Genomic DNA, 17,863 nt, shown 5'->3' with positions numbered 1-17,863 from the left:
CAACAAACTTGAAAACTTGAAGTTATTTTCTCCAAAATGCATACATAAATTTAAGGCCCTAAGAGATTTTAGTGCTTGAATAGAGTTATATAATGGGCAAATACCAGGGCTGGAATTCAAACCCAAGGCTGTCTGGCTCTGAATACGGGGATTTTTTTTTTATTAGACCAAGGTAATGTGAGCCCATAAAATAACCAAAGAATTACATGTCAGGCTTTAAGTCCCAGAAACATAGAAACTAGATAATCTGAGAACACTCTGGCCACAATACCATGAGCATAACTGAAGAGAATGCCACACACATATTTTTAGTGTGTGGATGAACATGTGTGACACTATGATTGTCTCCAGAAGCCCAAAGTGGAAAGGAAGCTGCAAACCAGGATGGGAATACAAAACTGGCTGTCACCCTGAAGTCATGTGCCAACCTCAGCCCCCAAAAGGCTTCTGTGCCTTATAGCTTTGGGAGACGAAAGATACAGTTTTTATATAAGGCTAGAATTTGGAACTGAGATCCCAGGCAAGAAAAGCAAAAGGGCATTCGAAGGGCTACACTATTAATAAAAGAGTGAGCTGGAAAGAAACCCATCTTCTGTCATAGAAACAATGTGAAGATGTTATCTATCTGTCTGTGCCTGGGCTTCAGATGGGAGAATGTTCTATGGTAGATTTATTTTTTTTTTTTTTGTACAGGACCTGGGGCTTGAACTCAGGGCCTGGGTGCTGTCCTTTAGCTTTTTAGGTCAAGGTTGGTGCTCTATCATTGAGCCACAGCTTCACTTTCAACTTTTAGCTGGTTAATTAGAGATAAGAGTCTCACAGACATTCCTACCCAAGCTAGCTTCAAACTATGATCATCAGATCTCAGCCCAGCTTTAAAAGGCTTTGAGATTCATTTAGCCCACTCTATCTTCAACCAACATTCCATGTGTACTCAAAGGAATGTATCTTATGCAATGATGGAGTGTGATGCATAAATCATAAGATCCAGCTGAGTGACCGTACCATCATGGTACTGCTAATAGCAGCTTTACTCATAGGAGTAAAAACAACCTGCAAATGACCCAAATATCCATCAATGGATAAACAGGTTACATCTGTACTGTGGAGTGAAAAGGAGCAAGCTATGGACAAAGTGAACAATCTGGAGGAATCTGTGGAAGACTAGAGTATACCCCCATGAAAAGAGGAAGTCCCACACTATGCACAACCATTCATCATGATTGCACTCACATAACGTCATTGAAAGGAGAAAAGTATAGGAATGGAGAGCAGATGTGCGTTTTCCAGAGACTATGAGAATAAAGGTGGAAGAGAGAAGGAGACGGAGAGGCTCTTAGCAGCAGTACAGGAAAGCCTGTGATGGAGGCGCCCAGTGAGCTTTGTGTCAAGGTCCATTGTCCTGGCTGGGACGTCCATTGTGACCTTGCAGGATGTTATCAAGGGGGCCAACAATCTCTATGGTACTTCTCAAAGCTGTTTGTGAATCTACAGTTGTTTCAAAAAAAAATTATTACCCTCTAGAGAAAAAACATTTTAGGAAGACTGAAGTGGGCATAACCACATATGGAGGGAAAAAAATAACATCCTGAAACTCTATGAGACAGACATGTTCTGCCAATGTTTTCGAAAAGATAGAGCAAGTGAACATTGTAAAAACAAATCTAAGAAAAATCTAGCCTCAGATGAGAAATAGATTGTGTCTATGTATACATATATATCACCCTTTACTCCATAAGTGTCCAGTAAAATTAGAAAAGTCTGAGCCAGGTAGCAACAACTCATGCCTGTAATCCTAGCCACTCAGCAGACTTCCCGTTCCAGAATTGCATTCAAGGCCAGCCCAGCAAGAAAGGCTGTCAGGCTGTTACCCCAATTAACTGCCAAAAAAACTGGAAGCGGGGCTGTAGCTCAAGTAGTAGAGTGCTAGCCTTGAGCAAAAGGCTTAGGAACAGTGCGGAGACCCTAAGTTTAAGCCCCAGGACACACCTACACCCCCCCCCCCCCCCCCCGCCACGTCCCTAAAAGTTCTTGAAAGATGAAAGAACTGAGCACCAGTGGCTCACACCTGTAATCTAGCTCTGCAGGAGGCTAAGATCTGAGGATCACAGCCAGCCTGAGCAGGAAAGTCCATAAGATTCTTATCTCCAATTAACTACCAAAAAGAAAAAAGAAAAGCTGGAAATGGTGCTGTGACTCAAAGTGGAAGAGCATTAGCCTTGAGCACAAAAGTTCAGGGAAAGTTCCCAAGTTCAAGCCCCAGGACCAGTACAAAAGAAGGAAGGGAGGAAGGGAGGGAGGGAGGGAGGGAGGAAGGCAGGCAAGCAGGAGAGAGGGAGGGACTTCATTTGAACTCAGGGCCTGGGCACTATCTCTGAGCTTTTTATTTCAAGTTTAATGTTCTACCACTTGAGCCACAGCTCTACTTCTATTTTTGTTGTTGTTGCTGTCTTGTTTTGTTTCATTTGGGGCATTTAATTGAAAATAAGAGGCTTCCAGAATTTTCTGCCTGGGCTGACTTCAGATCCTCAGATTTCAGCCTCCTGAGTGGCTAGGATTACAGACCTGAGCCACCAGTGCCCATCTCACTTGCCATTTCTTCCACAAACTTAGTGGCTCAAATAGGACAAATCATTATGGGGTTACTGGGCTAAAATCAAGGTGTCTGCCACACTGTACTTCTTTGTGAGGAGTTTGGGGTTTGTCTGTTACATCACATAGCTGCTGGACACGTTTCTCGGCTCATAGCTCCTTTTCTCCATCTTCAAAGGTTGTAAGGACAATCCAGTTGTTCTTACATCATGCCATCCTAACTTCCCTGCCTGCGTTTTCTGCACTCAAGGGTCCCCCTCGGTAATTCAGGACAAGGTAGCCAATTAACTTTAATTTTATCTACAACCTTAACTTTCCTTTCCCATATAAAGTAGCCTATTCAATGACCTCAGGAAATAGGATAATGATATCTAAGGGGTTATTGTTCTGCACTAAAGTACATTATTGTATACTTTAAGAAGCAAAAGCCACAGTTCCATCATTGCACTAGTCAGCTCCCATTACTGTAATACAGTATTCTGACAGTCAACTTAAAAAGAAAAAATGTTTTTCTTTTTCCTTTTTGCTGGTCCCGGGGCTGGAACTCTTGGCTTGGGTGCTATCCCTGAGCTCCTATTTGCTAAAGGCTAGCACTCTACCACTTAAAGCCATTTCCGGCTTTTCTGTGCTTAATTGGAGATAAAGGTCTCACTGACTTTCCTGCCCAGGCTGGCTTTGAACTGTCATCCTCAGATCTCAGCCTCCTGAGTAGCTAGGATTACAGGCATGAGCCACCAGCGCCAGCCAGAAAGGTTTATCTTTACTCAGGATTTTGGAGGTTCCAATTCTTGGTCTTTTGGCCCAGTTTCTTTGGGGCCTGTGGTAAAGCACATGGTAGGGGGAGGACATGGTAGCTGGAGGTGCTTTCCTTAGTGGAAAGGAAAGAGAAGAAGGGACTGGGACCCCAATTCCCCACATACCCTGAATTATCTTACTTCCTTGTGTGCTCCATTGTCTGTAATAGTTCCCCAGGCCAGGGACCCAGCCTGCCACACATGGGCTTGGGGAGGGGGTTGTGGGGTGGGGGGAGAGGAATACCTAGCTAAACCATACCAATCCCAGTTGATTCCCTGAAGATACTTTATTTTTCTATAAAGGACATTTTATAGAATTCCTCACTTACCATGACCATGTAAGGAGGAAGAAACTTCCTTCACTGATTATGTACCAGTAACTTGTAAAAATCCTCATTATGAAAGCATTCCTATAAAATCAGAAGGAAGACAAGGATCTGCTGCCCTGGTTCCTGCCCCCTCGGTAGTGGAGGTTAAGAAGGCACAGGAAGACAAGGAAAAGCAGGCCATGGGAGAGGGAAGATAAAAGCCCTCGGCTCAGTTTAAGGGAATACACAGATAAGATATTGGTATTAACAAGAGAGTTAGCAAGACTATTGCCCCGAAGTTCTAGACATTAGTGATGAACCGTGACAGAATAAAATGTTCAAAAGAGCTACTTGAGAATGAATCTAAAATTCATTCCCAAGAGCATTACTGAGAAAATTTTGAAACATTACAAAAATATATCCAGTGAAGCTTATGAGGAAAAGCTAAGAAGACAACTAAATGTATAGGCTGACTCCATATGATAAACACATACATTTCCCCAAAATCACTCATAAATTCCAGACAGCCTTCTGATGTGGTCACTGTGTGTGGGGGGAATGTACAGAACTGATAAGCAGAGTCTAAAAAGCTTTGGGGCTACAAAACAGCAAAGACCTCTACAGGAGAAACACATTTTAAATGTTTGATATGGAAAAACTTGTCATGTATAAATTGTATTATAAAGCCACAGCAATTATAATTCTAATATAGAGAGATGCCATGCCAACATGGACTAGAAGTGAGCCGAATGACAGATTTCTTTGCACTTCTTAAATATGTTTCATGCACATTTGCTGAGAACACCATGTCCACCCAGTGCAGACACCAGGATGCGATGGTGAACAGATGAGCAGTCCTCAGCCTCAGCGGATGGCCAGCCGGAAGTCATGTGGGTTGAGCAACCCTAAAGCAAAAATATGAAATCCAAGATGTTCAAAACTTAAGATTCTTTTAAGCACTGACACAGGGGTCACATGTGGAAAATTCCACCCCTGACCTCATGTGGAAAGGGGACAGAAAAGTGTTCCAGGTGGGTCTGCGCATAGAGCTCATCCACACAAAAGTTCCTTGTGTATATGTAAACATTCTAAAACACACACAAAAAACTGGAAATCTTTAAGTTACGAAACATCAGGTAGTCAAACTATACTGATCCATAAGCTGAATTTACAGAAAAAAAAAAAAGAGGCAATGAAGTGAAACTTTGGGAAGATGAAGAAAGAGAACTGTAAAAGTAGGAAGGCCTCTCTGCCATGAGGCAGGAAGACAAACTGTCAAAGAGCTGGCAGACTCTAATTTGGCTGGAAGAAGGATAAAGAGGCAAGTAACCTCTTAAAATAAACTTGCCTGATTTTCAGGGGTCTCAAAGAAAGATGCTTTCCATCTATATGTCTCCTGTACTTTACAGGAGAAAAATAAAAGGCCCCTAACTATTCATTCCACTATTATGCCACCAAGATCCCATCTATTAGAGTTTTATTTGTACTTGTAGTTTGGTGATTGTACAAAGTACTTCTTCCCAGAAATTCCTAAGAAGTTGTGGCTTCAGCAGAATAGTACTTGCTTAGCAAGTACAAAGTGCTGAGTTCAAACCCCAGAACTGCCCAAGAAAAGAAACCCAGGGCTGGCTGGTTGTGTAGAATGCTCCTATGGTCCAAGATACTCAGGAGTAGAGATCAGAAGGATTACAGTTTGAGACCAGACTATGTGAACATTTCCTAAGATTCCCCCACCATTTCAACCTAAATGCCTGGCATGGTGGCTCGAATCCATAATCCAAGCTATGTTGGTGAGAGTCTGGCCCTGGGTAAAAAGCACAAAATCCTATTTGAAAGATGAGAAGGGCAAAATTGGGATGGAGATATGGCTAGTATAGTAGAGTCTCTGAGTTCAACCCCCAGTAGAGTAAAAAACCCAGACAAACAAACTGCCAAGTTTTCCCTCATCACCATGTAATGCCTGTATTATGGGCATCCATTAACTAACCAGTTTAGCTAATGAAGAGCAGTTACAGGGTCCTTTAAATGTGATCCACGAGTGACTCAGGAGAGAAGGAGCCAGAGAATGAGTCCTGGGAGAGATGTCTTTGTTTACTAAGCTTGGGATAGCTCACAGCATACAAATACATCCTTGCCTTTTCCATGCATAGATTCAGTAGATTATCAGAAAAAAAATGGAGACAAAGAATTTGGTTGTTTTTTTTTAATGTTCCTCCATGTTTTTCCCATTTGAAAAGAAGCTACCTTTTTTTGGACTGTAGCAGTGTGTTCAAAGAAGTAACAACACCCCTCCTTTACAAATGGGGAAACTGAGTCACTGGGAAGGCTTCAATTGCTTGGTTCCAACTCTGGGGACAGAGGTTCCCAGGGATGAGTACCCTAGGAGGCCCTGTCCCCTAACTTGTAGGTTAGTGGTACACAATCACTATACCACTTGGGTCCTGAGTCTCCAATTCCACATGACTAAAAGGAAGCAATGATTCTGGCTTTGTCAACCTGGGGGGCTTGGGAGCAACGTGACATGATGAGATGAGAAAAGAGAGAACCCAGAAGCCATCTGTGAGGGGAGAAGGGGCAGAGCGGACTGGAGCTCAGTTGCCAGTCGCTGGGCCCCTCAGCTCATCAAAGGTCTGCACTTCCTGAGCCATTGTCCGCGTGTTTATGGATGAGTTCCTGCGGAGGTTGCCCAGCCCCATGGCCTGACAGCTGTGACGCATGGCCCTCCAGGGTGGGGAGGGGAGACACGAAGAATTAAGAGAGGGAGACCTAATGTTCTGGGGGAAGAGGAAAAGCCTTGTTTATAACTGAACAGCTAGATTATCAGGCTTAGGGCCAAGACCTCTGCTCATACTCGTTGCAGGGTGGGGGCTGCACCCAGGAGAGGCCATACTGGTGCCAGACCAGGAAAGAATCTATGCAGTGTGGTGTAGATCCTCCAGCTAATCCCACCCCTTCTCCGGCCTCTGGCCTGCCTCAGTTCACCTTCCCCTAAGAGGCCTCTAATGAGCCAGTGTCAGGATAGTAAAGGTCCACTCTGATTTATTGGCATGTTTTACCCTCTCTGAGGCTCAGTTTTCTCATCTATACGATGGGGATATTACTTTTTCTATGTACTAGCTCTGAAATTTTATTGTGGTCAGTTCAGACATTGTGTGTCGGAACACACATATGTGTATGCATGCATTTGCATGTAAGAGACAGAAAGGGCAGAGACAGATGGAGAATGAAGACAGAAAACCCCCTCTCATCCTGTAACACCTCGTGGCCAGGTAAAATATACCCTTTAGTTTGGGGGCTCTGGAATGTGATGGGTCTCAGGTCAAGGTTGTGTGACTTATGACGAGACCATGCCCAACGGAACATCACCAGAGCTCAGAGGTCCTTCAGACAAAGAGTATCCACCAAAAGGCTTCCAATGGACAGGTGGAATGGCTCAAAACTCACCACAGGGAAGAGGAAGAACATGGCAGTGTTCAGGGACCTAAGTAATGGTACTCAGCCACCCACAGGCCAGGGCGGAGGGGCCTACCATGACCATCCCACCAGAGTAGCATTACACAGCTGAATCAGGATTAAGAACTGCTGGTGATAGATGGTAGGCCAGTACCCTGCCTCCATCACCCTTATCCCTTAATGGACCTCTGGATAAAGAGAGAGGGATGATGGGTCCCCCTCCCCCTAGTTCATGGTGCCAGCTCAGCTGATTCTGTTAGTGGTGCTGTTCTTTGGCCATCAGCTTGGAAACAGTGTGGGCTGCCTGGAGGTGAAAAGTAGATCTTGGTCCCTATCCTGAACTGACTTATGTCTTTCCCCAAAAGTGTGTTGAAGTCCTAACCCCAAGTAACTCAGGAATGTGACCTCTATGTAAGGTGAGGTCATTAGGGTGGTCTTAATCCAATATGACTAACATCCCTATAAGAAAAGGTAGATTTGGACACAGATGCACAACAGGCAGAAGGTGAGCAGGTGATGACAGCAGACATTGGAGCAAGGCAGCTGTGAGCCAAGGAAGAACAAAAACCACCTTCAACCCCAGGGACAAGTGGTGGTGAGTGTTGTGCCAAGTCGCGAAACAGCCACCAAGAAAGCCACCGAGACTCAGACGTTCCAAAATGCAAAAGCAATGCAAGGCTTTATTCAAGCGAGCTGCAACTTGGGCCTCGTCCTACCCACCGACACAGCAGAGGTTAGGAGGAAGCCTGGAGCTGTGATTACACAGGGCTTATAAAGGCAAAAAACAAAGTTACAGCCATCAGGTGTTCAAGCAAGACAAAAAACAAAGTTACAGCAATCAGGTGTTCAAGCAAGCAAGACCCGGACACGTACAAATCTGATTGGCTCAGGGCTCGAGGCATAGGGCTCGAGGCATTCTAGGGGCGGTTAGAGTTAAGCATTCCCAGCGGTTAGAGTTCTTGACCGGCTGGGCCCTAATAAGCTTGTCCTGGGTCTGCTCACAGGGCCTGCTTATCTCAGGTTCACGTGGTAAAGTGCGGTTCGCGTGGTAAAGTGGGGCCTGACTTCAAAGTCTGGCACTTCAGTGAGTGCTTCCCCTTTGCTCTCAGAGGGAGCCAATAGCTTGCCAACACCTTGATTTCAGACCCTGAGCTGAGAATCTTGTTGCTACCTGTCTATGGAGCTTTGTTACAGCTGCCAGAGGAAACTCATACAGTCCTTCCAGTAAATGTACTACTCTTCCCAAACAGAGCAGTCAGTGTCAACAGCAGCCCTCAGGGCCCTTGGGCCCCCACTGGATGATGTGTGCCCTCACTCCCTGGACATCAAGTTTGATTAGGTAACATGTGGCATTTTTTACTCCTTGATGGCTGAGCCCAGCTTCCTGCCTGCCAGTTCCTGAACACCATGCCTGTCATCCTATGTGGTTGGCACCAGCCCTGAGCTAGAGGCTTGAGGTAGGTGGGAAGTATGGTCTTAGACTTTAGTAGCTCCTAGTATAGAAGGGACCACAGGAAGTGAAAACTGAGCATGCCCCAGTGTGACCCTCTCTGCCATTTTAACCATTTTAGCCTCTGTTCCATGAGTTTGAGATACACACACACAAAAATGTGTCTGCCATCTTGCCTTCTTGAACTATGACTTTACTCTGGGGTTTGCGTAGAGTGGGCCCACTCACCCCTGAGTGATAAAGGTAGAGGCTCCCTAAGTGAAATCCCTGTGCTTCCCTTCTGAAGTTGGTTTGGAAATAATTGTCTATGCTCTTCTCACCTACACTGCAGGTAATATGTCTTTCTCCGTATCTCATTTCTTGGTGGTGGTTGTTTTTACTTTGCACTCACCAAAATGTGAACCCACTGCATTTGCTTTCAGGACTGAGGCCCGAGGAAGTGGGATTCTCCAAGCGAAGAGGAGGAGAAACACACTCCTGGGAGAGAGACCAGCCTTTACACAGAGGCTTAGGAATGCCATTGTGGCTGGAATTGAGGGCTGTTAAAAGGAAATGTAAATCCAAGCAAGATGGCTCACACCTGTAATCCCAACTACTTCAGCAGTACAGATTAAAGACATGAGTGATTTAAGGATAGCCTGGGTGAAAGATTAGCAAGATCTAATCTCAATCAAGAATATAGGCATGATGATGAGTCATATCTGTAATCCCAGCTGCATGTGGGTAGGCATAGGTAGGAGAATTGCATTCTAAGGCTAGCTAGCCCTTGGTTCAAATACTGCACCACTGCATAGCTTTGACAGGAACACATGCCTCAAGGTGACTGAGACGCTTCAGAAAATTCTCAACCTGTTGGCTTGCTCTTGGCCCCTAGTTTATCCTGTCACTCCTTCCTAGCCCTGTGACTAAATGCATACAAAGTTCTTTTGCAGGATACTTTGTCTAAACAGAGTCACTTCTTACTCAAATCCAGTTTACCTGCTTACCTCCATGATGAATTGGCAAGTGTTTGCGATGGATCCCATGACTCCCTTCCACAAATGCATTGGGAGGTTTATGGTATACAGAGGACAAAGAACCAATGTGGCAGATAAGTTCATCCAGTAGAGTTGGTCAGTCCTAATCTGAGCATAGGAAGAGATAGGGTAAGAAACCACCACAGATCCCTTTCAAGCCTCCATGCTGGGTACAATGGAGGCTGGGCAGGGGCAGGAAGTGTCCACTGGCTCTGCACAGGCTGTTCTCCTATTATTATGCCCAACCGTGGAGATGCCTTTGGTGACCCCCTCATAGCCGCTCCACCCATCTCCAATTTCCCTCTTCATTGCCATGGAGAATCCTCCGTGGGCTTCAACTCACCTTTTGCAGGCAGCACACAACCTCAAGAGGGCGCAATGAACCTTTCTGCTTCCTGCTCAAGGCCTCTGGGGAGGCGGGGAGTCCTCCTGGACCATGCATGAACGCTCTGACCCTGTGAACAGCATCTCTTTCCTAATTGAGGGACAAAGCTGGAAGCACTCTGTGTGCAGATATCTTGTAAGATCTGAAAGGAAGTGTGCACCAGTTGCTCACAACGCAGGCCCTAGTCCTGGCCTTCTTCCTTCTTGGGCTGATTTGTGCTGTTCCTTCACTCGTACTTCCTGAGCCTACTTCCTAGTGCCTCACAGTTATAGCCCTTAGTAGGGGAATCGCATGGCCAAGAATAAACTCTCAACAATGGCCATGAGACCTTGTGGTTCACCTGGTTTCTCCACCATAAGTGACCATCTCTCTTTGGTGTATTTGGTGTAGTCACTGCCTGGAGCTGGGGGGCTTCTCCCATCATGTGCAATCATTACATCTTTCTTTCCTCGCTTTCTGGAATCTGGGGTCCTGACACTTTTGTGCCAAGAAAAGACAAGGAGTAAATTCCTTTGATTGATGAAGCAACCTATTCCTCTCTTGAGGAAGCTGACAGCATTTTCTTCAGGGGATGCATTCCTCATTTCTCCCATTCAGCAAGGTCACCCTGCATGACCTGGGCGTGACAATCCCACAGATTACCATACATGCCCCTAGTCTTGGTACTTCCTGTTTAGATAAGGCCGGAGAGCATCCATTCACCCAGCTAGTTTTCTAGCCTTTGCTTCTTAATGAAGTAGAGGGGAAGAGCTGGCCTGCCCCGGTTGTGTGTGCTATGGTTTGTATAAAGTCTAGGTGAGCTCCCCAGAGGTTCACCTCCTGTGTGGTGGTGACACATAGTAGGACCTTTAAGAAGTGAGGCCTAGTCAGAGGTAAAGGATTAGTGTAGTTCCCTTAGTAAGTTGTTATCAATACAGCAAACCTGGTTCCTGAATCTCTCTGGCTTCCTGTCTTGCCATGTGACCTCTCTCTGTTGCACACATTCCTGCCATGACATCATCCACATGAGCTGCTCACCAGAGCTAGTACAGAGGGGCCCTTCTGATAATGAACTCTCAGCCTCCAAATCTGTGAGTCGAATGAAGCTTGTTTTGTATGTAGTGCCAGCCTCAGGTGTTTTGTTATAGCATCACGAAGCAGATGAAGACAATGTGTGTTGGAGAAGAGATGGTTGGATAAGAAATCTTTCTAATCTTATGATCCATGGCAGGAAAATACATATCAATGAAACAGAAAATGTGCATCAAAGCTCATCTACTTCTCTTCTTTAATATTTAGAGAGAAAATGGTCATATCTGCATCTGAGATGCTTCACTGGTTTACTGGAAGGACAATGCATGGGTACTTGGAGAAAATGCTCCCACTTAGTACGAAGAGTGGGTCTGGCCTAGGGAGAAATCACCACCTCTAGCCTGGGCTCATAGCAATGGCTGCCCCCTGCAGAGTGGCAGGGGCCATGATTTCATGATTTTCATGATTTCCTTTCTCCAAGATGGCAAGAGAAGATGTTCCTTCTCCTCTTGTAAAAAAGTGGAGAAACAGCCTGTTGCTTAAGAGCTTGGATACCTCAAGGAAGCTGTGTTTCCAATGTCATTCTGGGTCACCGGGGAAGTGTCACTCTCTCAGTCCCAGGCTAGGTCCCAGAGAGAACTTCCCATGTATGCTGGTTCCCTGGAGCCGGGCTTCTCAGGACTCAGGGTGTGCTGAGCTGGACCAGCCCTGGTCCCGGTTCACCACTTCCTCATGCCAGGTCCCGTCATGAGAGGAACTGTGTCCCTCTCCACGTGACATCTCCCGAGAGTCTGGCTCTGGTTTGTCCACTGTGACTTATTTCTTGTCATTTGCTCTCAACTTTACATCTAGATGAAATTAAAGGGCACCGTGATTGTGAACACAGAGAAACTCTAATGTCCTTTCCTGGTAACAATAGCAAATCACTTTTTATCAGATTATGTTTTCTTCTATTTTACACATTCAATTCTAAGATCGCTCAGTTGGCAGTAAGCTTTGCTGAGGAGAGGGGATTTGCTTCTTTCTCATTTTCTTGTGGAAAAGAGGCAAAAGTGGAAAACCATGTGAGGGGCATGGATGTTGGTCATGCAAGATGGGTGTTTGTTTAGCAGACAAGGAAGGAGGGATGTTAAGGAGAGACACCCTAGGAAAGAGAAAGCTACGTGCAAAGACAAGGAAGGATAAAAGAGCTCAGCCTGGCCATGAAACAGCTTCCAGCACCCATATAAGTAGAAGCCCAGGTGGATGACAAGTCATGATTAAGGAAAAGTCTGGATGCTCATGCAGGCACAATGTAATAACTGCAGGCAGCAGCACCTCCATTGGGCAGAGCACTCCTTGGGGACAGGTGACTGGCAGGAAGTTACAAACTCTCAGGCATCTCAGAAGCCAGGCAGTGAGGCAAGATGCACAGGAAGTAATGAGTCTGGGGTCCATTGAAATAACTTACACCTTCTCTAAAACTCAAGGTGGTCAGTTGGAGCTTCCGATGATGCTTAATGAGAAACTGGAAGACCAGATATTTTTATATGGGACTTCCCAATTTTGTAAAGCATTGAGGTAGCTCAAATAAAACCTGAATGGGGACACCAGAACAGGCTGGTGCTCTCCTCACCATGGAGGTAGCTCCTTGTATGATCCTCCTGAGTGCCTGGCTGACACTACCTGTATTTAGTGATCCTCAGGCATCTTTAAGAGTGAACATGTGTGGTTATGGCCCTTCCCTGCTGAGACAGAAGGGGCAGATCTCTCAGGATGGTGAAGCAGGGCAGGTGTTGTTTGTGTTTAACTGGGATAGATCGATGCAAACCAGATAAAGAAAACTCAAGAAAGTCAATGGCCAAAGCAGGGATGAAATGTGTCCCTGTGGCCTCTTCAACAATTAGCTTTGATTTCCCTGGAAGATGCTAAATTCCAAAAGCAATTCCAGGAGCCCTGATTTGAAATCAGTGTCTTTTAAGACACCCATAGAAGCAGAGAGCCCCAATGAGGAGAAAACCCAGCTGGGTTTATCCAGTAGGGATATGGCGTGTGGAGAGGGGTTGTCACTCCCATCCTCAGATACCCACAGACTTGTTGGGTATCAACTCCTTTTGTCTGGATGAAAGGGTAAACCAAAAGCCAACAGGTAGAAGCTACTGACCTAACAGATCCTGACCTAAAGAACTTGCAAATAGCCAGAGATGTCTACAGTTGTCATCATTTGACTTTGAATGTAGCAAGCACTCTGTCGTGGTGGCATCTGAGCACAGTTCAAATGGCTAGTGTTTGAGGATGAGACAGGGGAGAGAGGGATGACCTTTAGTGATCCCTGAAGTTCCTTCCTTCACAACAGCCTGTCACGATCACCTGGCCTGCTTTATGTAGGGTCAAAATATATAATTAATTTTATTTTTCAGTACTAGAGTTTTAACTCAGGGCCTTGCAATTGATTGGTTGATACTTTACTACCTGACCCATGCCTCCAGCCTTGTTTTTTGCTGGTTAATCAGAAATAGACTCTAGTGGACTTTTCTACTCAAGATGGCTTTGAACTGTAACCCTCCAGATCTCAGTCTCCTGCGTAGGTATAGGTTACAGGTCTGAGCCACTTGTGCCCAGATGCATCACAATCTCTTTAAAGAAAAATGTGCAAAAATCTCAGATTTTTCGTTCTTCCTTGAAAAGAGGGAGTCTCATCACAGGAAACAGGGTGAGTAGAATGATCCAGAAGCATGGTACTTTAGAGGCACGGCTAACAGGTGGGTAAGTAACAGTGGCTTAACTTGTGGCTGCCTAGGAATTGTTAAAGGATAGCCTGGCTTCTGAAAGCCAGGAAAGGGAGCAAGCAGACAGGACCTGAGAGCCTAGAATTATTAACAAGTCAAATGAGTCCCTGAGTCATTTACAAAGTCTGAGAGTAACCAGAAAAAGTTAATTAAAAATTAAAGAAAAGGGAATTAGATAACTGGAAAGTAATGAAGGCTTTGTAAAGACCCCAGTGACCAAAACTATAGGGAAAGTGAGGAAATGTAATCACCACCCCACCCCCCCCAGCTGGCTCTCCTCTCACTTGACCCCTGCCAGGACCCAACTAGAGGGGCCACGTGAAGTGCTCCCCACTGTCCCAGTGCTCTCCACTACTCAGCGTATGACTCCCTGTGGTACAAGGGAGGGAGTCAAAACAGAAATGAGTGCTGGTAACCATCTCACCCATTGCACAGAAGGGAAGGCTGAGGCCCAAAGTGTGGATCCTGCCCCAAGCCCAGTGGGGAATCGAGGTTAAAGAGTACAGGAGTGGAGTCAGTTTTTGCTCTCCAGAACGAATAGAAAAAGAAGTTCATACCGGGAAAGATAAGAGCTTGCACTTGTACTTTGAAAAGCATCATTTGCTGGGATTTATATGTAACTCAGAGACTCAATAATCAGCTTTAGAGGAAAAGTAATTTCTCCTGTCCCTCAGACTGAGTCACCTTTCTGTTTACAGGGTGAGGTTTGGAGTTCTGAGTGAGAACAATGGAAATTCGTGCCCTGTCGTGTTCACAGACTGGTCAAGGGTAAAGCAGCTTTTGAAAGAACCTTTGTTTGTCCAAATTTGAAAGGCAGAGAAAGGCCCAACATGGCCTTCCTGCAGGACTGGATGGGGTAAAGTTTTCTGAGCTGAGAGGCATCATCTGCATGACAATTTAGGGAGAGCACCGTTATTGAGTGATTAGATATTTGTATATTTCCTGAGTTTGAAATTGTTCTTGTGTGGTGGACTTTAGAATTGTTTTCCATCCAACCTTTTTCTGTTGGTCTTTCTTTTTCTAACTGGAAGAAAGGCTCCATTGCTTCTTTCTCTCCCTACCCTTCTTGGTCCAAGTCTCCTGTCCTCACCCTCTCCAAATACAGTAACCAACCAGACAACTTAATCCTTTCCTTCCTTCCTTCCTTCCTTCCTTCCTTCCTTCCTTCCTTCCTTCCTTCCTTCCTTCTTTCCTTCGTTCCTCTCTTCCTTCCTCCCTTCCTACCTGTCTTCCTTCCTTTCTTCCTTTGTTTCTCTTCTTCCCTTTCTTGCTTTTCTTCTTTCTCTTTCTCCTTCTTTCCCCCTCTCTGTTCTCTTCCCCTTCTCCTTCTTCTTCCTATGCCAGTCCTGGGGCATGAACTCAAGGACTGGGGTTTTCCCTTTAGCTATTTCACTCAAAGCTGGTGTTCTACCACTTGATCTACACCTCCACTTTTGACAGTTTTTCTGGTTAATTGGAGCTAAGAATCTCATGGACTTTTCTGCCTATATTAGCTTCAAACCACAGTCTTCAGATATCAGCCTCCTGGGATTACAGGCAGGACTACCAGCACCCAACTCCAGCCCGATCCTTTAAAACAACCTTGATTAGGGCTCCTCAGCAGCAAAGCCCTCAATGGCTTCCTTGCTTTGTTGAGAAGAATAGCCCCAATCAGGCCTCTGCTTGTGTCTTCACTTTGCACTGGCCTCCAGCAGCTGGCTCAGGCCCCTTATCCCTGTCCCATCTCCATGCAATGCACATGTGTGGGCAACTGGGCTCTTTCTGGGAGCCCTTCCCAGCTCCCTCGAAGACTGAAGTATTCTCATCTCTTCCTCTCTCAACTTGAGAGTAATGTGTTAGAGCACCTGGCCGGGAGCACTTCCAGGGCTCAGCCTCACACTCTTCTTTTGTTTATTTTTTTCTTCTTTTGCTTCTCTTCTTTGTTTCTAGACCTTTCTTCCTGCTAGAGTTTAGGGAGGAATCTCAGCTAACTTGTTTACCACTGCAGTTATGTCTCAAAGTAGTTAGTCAAGAAATACTTTTGTGAGAAGGAAGAAAGGTAGAGGGAGAAGAAAGCAAGGTAGAGGATGGAGGGAGAAAAAGAAATTAGTTTTCAGCTTCAAAGAGTGACAGGTAAAAGGTTTAAATTATAAACATATGTGAAAACATATACAGGGTTATATGACATATACATATATTGCTGTAAAGTCCTCCCCTGGGAGGGCTCCGTGCAGATGCCCCCCCTCCCACCAGTTTAAGTCTCTATCCAGTTACTTGGGTAACCACTTACCTGGAGACAGTTACCTTCCCCTTCCCTGAGGTCACATCCTAATCCACCTGGCCACACCTCCCCACCCCTGCCCTAGATAAAGCATCACCTGGGGTGACTCTCTCTCTTGCCCACCTTGCCTTGGACTTGGCCACAGGCCAGAAGCTCAGAAAAATAAAGTTCTCTCTCCTGCCTGAATACCGTGTGGTGTTCTCAATCATCGGCTACCTGTTTTAATAACTCTTACAATCATGGCTGAAAGTATGATATGTGCAAGAGAGGATTCCAATGGTGTAACACTGCTAAACAAGGAACTTCAGTTTAACAAAATGAGTACCAGGAATCTGAAACATGTGTGGTCAGAGGGAAGTGAGATCAAAGGGAAAGGGGGAAGGGATTGTGAGATCAAAGGAAGAATAAGCAAATATAGGTATAATGTTCAAAGGTACCTAGGTGGACAAGGTATGAAGTAAATTGAGCAGATAGATGGGTTGGGAGAGACGAGGGAAAATGATGGAAAGGATGACAATGATCAAGATGCATTGTACTCATCTACTAAACTAAAACCCTTCGGTACAACTACTTAACGATAATTAAAAAAATCATTTTTAAGGGCCAGTTATGTGGGTTTCTTTTTTTGTGTTGTTGTTTTTAATGCTAGTCCTGAGGTTTGAGCTCAGGGTCTGGGCATTGTCCCTGAATTGTTTTGTTCAAGGCTAACACTCTAGCACTTGGGCCACAGCTCCACTTCCAGGCTTTTTGGTGCTTAATTGGAGATCAGAGTCTCAGACTTTCCTATCCAGGCTGGCTTTCAACCACCTCAGATCTCAGCCTCTCAAGTAGCTAAGATTACAGGTATGAACCCCTGGTGCCCAGCTTGTCTATGGGTTTCAAGGCAACATTTGATGGCAGGGTACAATAGATGATGTGCCATATCTGACTGTAGGAGCAGCCAGTTAAGGCCAGGACAAACTCAGTGGAGAATGGAACGCAGGGGAGAGCTGAGACCCACACCCTCACAGGTGTGCCATTTCACGAACTCCCTAAGGAGTAGCATTGTCCTTAGATGACCTAGACTTAGTGGAATAGTCCGTGTGCACTTTGGCTCAGAGGAAGGAGCTCCACAGAGACTAGCTCGAGTCTTCTGCAGCTGTGCAGACAAAGGACAGATACCGGCATGTGGGGACAAGGGGGAGGCGTGTTTCAAGGGGGTGAGCTGGCACTGACCTTTGACACTGCAGAGGGAGGGGCTTGGTTGGGTGGACAGCAGCTTTAACAGTGCAGCTCATCAGCCACCGAGGGAGCAATCTCTGATAACCGGGGAATCGTGAGGATGGCAGCCATTCTGCCTGCCTGGGAACAGGACGTTGGGAACAAAAATGGACTCAGGTGTCGGACAGGAGATGATGAGGATGGTCCAGCCAACCTGAGCTCCGTGATACTGGGCCTAGGTCCATTTTTTGCTGGTGCCCACTGGGCTCTTGGGAGCCATGGGGAGGGTGCTGGGCTGGCCAGGGAAGGCCGATTCCCTGGGGCTTTGACTTTTAACTTTATTTGCAGATAGCAAGCATTTTCCGTCCGGCTCCTCAGCCCAAGCCTTTCTGCCTGTAACAATCACATTATTTAATTTAGACGAGTGAAGTTACCTTAGATCAATTATACTTATTTTTCCTGTGTAATTTCAAAGCTTAATATCTGCATTCGGGCCCAGCCTGGGGGACAGGTTGTCTAGCAGAGTCCTAAACGATTTCAGCCTTTAATTCAATTGTACTTTTACCATGGCCTGGGCAGCGAGCATAATTCTTTTATCCCTAAGATGTCTCATTAGCAATAATCTA

Source organism: Perognathus longimembris, chromosome 10 (genome assembly GCF_023159225.1).
Source record: "Perognathus longimembris pacificus isolate PPM17 chromosome 10, ASM2315922v1, whole genome shotgun sequence".
Lineage (NCBI taxonomy): Eukaryota > Metazoa > Chordata > Mammalia > Rodentia > Heteromyidae > Perognathus > Perognathus longimembris.
This window is presented reverse-complemented; position numbering follows the sequence as displayed.